We start from the raw sequence: 3,072 nt of genomic DNA, 5'->3' as shown, positions 1-3,072 counted from the left end.
TACACACACTATTATAAGAGAATGTAATGAGAATTTTGCTCCTTGCATCTACATTTATTATTTTCTTTCCCTATTGTCTACTGTTGTATGCGAGCTCATCATTTGGGATGTAAGTACTTATTTTCTATCCCTACTTCTTGCTTTTTTTTTTTCTTCAGATATATTTTTGTGGGAGGCATCATCTAGGTGGTTATTTCAGCGAGAATTTTTACTGCGTTCCCGTCCCGACAGGGAACCCTCCATTTCATTTTTGGCCGTGGGTGTAGTGCCTCCCATCAGACTCTCCCATAGTCATTCGTCTATATGAAACAAGTATATAAGTCGAGTGTTGATGGGTGAGTTGGAAGGGGTCGACCTCAGCGAACGTACCTCAATCAGATTGAGGACATTTTTAGCAAAGGCCAGCTTAGGAGTACCCTAATTAAGTTAATAACAATGTGCCTACCTATATAGTTTTAGTTTAAAAAATTTGGCTCTCAAAAGAAATTTCAATCGTTGTACTGTTGATATTTGGCTCTGTTGACTAATGAGTTTGCTGACCACTGGCTTGGAGGATGGGGGTTTGGAGGGGGCGGTTTTGCACAGATGCGTTTCCAGGTGGGAAGGTGGGAGGCGCCCAGCTCAGCGAGCTCCCGACTCCCACACACTCAGGGCTCGAGCATATCCCAGGTCTGTGGTGTGGATTCAGGGCTTTATGCCTGTTCTTTCCCCAGCAAGTGCAGCCACGCCTCAATTTCACTGTGAAAATACCACACAGATCCCCCCGCCGATGCCCGTGGTTCTGTCTACACCTGTGAGTGGGCTCGGGGAGCCGGAGGGGGGGGCAGGGCAGGCCCGTGAACCCTGGTTCCCACAAGTCACACCTCGGGCTGCAAGCGAACAGGGACAAAGTAAGGATCTGGGCTCCCCCACCAAAATTGGCCAAGGGGTCCTCTCCACCCTGTCTTCATCTTACTTCATTTTTAAAAATTCCTCAGGGTCCAAGCAGGTCCAAGCAGAGAATTGCCTAACAAAAGAAGTATCCCTCAGTTAAAAACAGCCAGAGCCAAATAACCATGTCCCGCACAGAACAACATACTTTACATGAGGGGCTCTGTGTGGGGAGCAGTATGAGCACAGCCACTGGCAGAGCTGGAAACACAAAGGCCGACATTTGAAGACCAAGGTCAACTTCCAGGCCCCTTCACCCAGTGGATGCAAAAGAGAAACCAAGCATCTGGTTCATGTCAGAGAGCAGGGCCCTGGCTGCCCGGCCTCTGTCCACATCAGAAAGCAGGGACCCCTGGCTGCCCAGCCCCTGTCCACGCCAGAAAGCAGGGACCCCTGGCTGCCCAGCCTCTGTCTATGTCAGAGAGCAGGGACCCCTAGCTGCCCAGCCTCTGTCCACATCAGAGAGCAGGGACCCTTGGCTGCCCAGCCTCTGTCCACATCAGCAGGGACCCCTGGCTGCCCAGCCTCTGTCCACGTCAGGGAGCAGGGACCCCTGGCTGCCCAGCCTCTGTCCACGTCAGGGAGCAGGGACCCCTGGCTGCCCAGTCTCTGTCCAGGTCAGGGAGCAGGGACCCCTGGCTGCCCGGCCTCTGTCTGGGGTGTCTCAGCATCACCCCAGCAGAGCCACCTGTGCAGAGGGTTCCTCCCTTCACGGGACTCTGGGTGGGCCCAGGTCCGGAACTGACTCCAGGGGTGGTTCTTGCCCTCACCTGCCCACTCCTGACAGGGTGCCAAGCCTGCCTGGCTTTACAATCACCTGGGCACTTGTTAACAAGATAGTCCGGGCCCCACTTCCAATTCACCTGCTCAGATTCTCCAGTGTGGAGAAAGGGCAGCTGCATAGAAAACCTCCCCGAGACTCTGGCCACCCGTTTCATAAACACCATCAGGAGCAGCGTGCCTGCACCTGGGCCAACACCATGGCCAGGCACTGCCCATCCCCAGAGTCTGCCCAGGGGAGGAGACCTCAGCGGAGGAAGACACAGCTGGGTTTGCCTGTGGACAGGGAGAGCACAGAGGAGCCGCCTGCTCCAGTGGGAAGCTGCGAATGAGCAAAGCACAGCCAGGCTTTAGGACTGTCCAGCGAGGCCACCAGCCCTGCCCAGAGCCAGACCCAGGTGTGCCCCAAAGCTCCAAGGAGGCCGGGGACTGACCTTCCTCACAGGGAGGGGGCGTGGTGCGGAACAAAGGCTCCCTCTGTCCCTCTGACAGGCGAGCTGTGCTGAGACTGCACAGTAGATGCTGGAGAGTGAAGGAGCTACACCACCACCATCCCCACGTAGAGCCAGCCTCTTCGTGCTCATCGCTTGTCCAAACGCAGTTTAATGTTTAAGTCTTCTTACTGCTCCAGCACTGTTCTCAGGCCCTAGATCAGTGGTTCTCAACTTTCCTAATGCCGTGACCCTTTAATACAGCTCCTCATGTTGTGGTGACCCCCAACCATAAAATTATTTTCCTTGCTACTTCATAACTGTAATTTTGCTACTGTTAGGAATCATAATGTAAATATCTGATATGCAGGATGTATTTTCATTGTTACAAATTGAACATAATTAAAGCATAGTGATTAATCACAAAAACAATATGTAATTATATATGTGTTTTCCGATGGTCTTAGGCGACCCCTGTGAAAGGGTCGTTCGACCCCCAAAGGGGTTGCGACCCACAGGTTGAGAACCGCTGCCCTAGATGATCTTGGTCCTGCCACCTTAACCTCATTTTTCCAGGTCCTTCCATGTCATTGGTCCACCTCTGGGACCAGCCCTGACTCCATCTCTCATGTCCAGCCTCCCCAAGCTCAGGCAGGCACTCCTTGCTGCCTTTTGAGCCGTCTCATGGCCTCGCAGCCATGTCTCTAGGACGGCATTGTTGGTATCTTCCATGTGAGTCTCTATTTTCCTCTGACTTTAGAAAACTTTAGGCTGATGTGCTCTTTTTTCATTTTTAAAACACTACATTGCATGGTCAGTCTTACTCAATATCCCTGTACTTTCCCAGCCCATTTTCCCTACTGACCAAAACTGAGTGTCAGCAAGCCAAGCCAGTTAACCAGATGGCCCAGGCCAGTGCAGGCTGGGCGTT

Source organism: Myotis lucifugus, unplaced genomic scaffold, assembly GCF_000147115.1.
Source record: "Myotis lucifugus unplaced genomic scaffold, Myoluc2.0 scaffold_206, whole genome shotgun sequence".
Classification (NCBI taxonomy): domain Eukaryota; kingdom Metazoa; phylum Chordata; class Mammalia; order Chiroptera; family Vespertilionidae; genus Myotis; species Myotis lucifugus.
Note: the sequence above shows the minus strand (reverse complement) of the source record.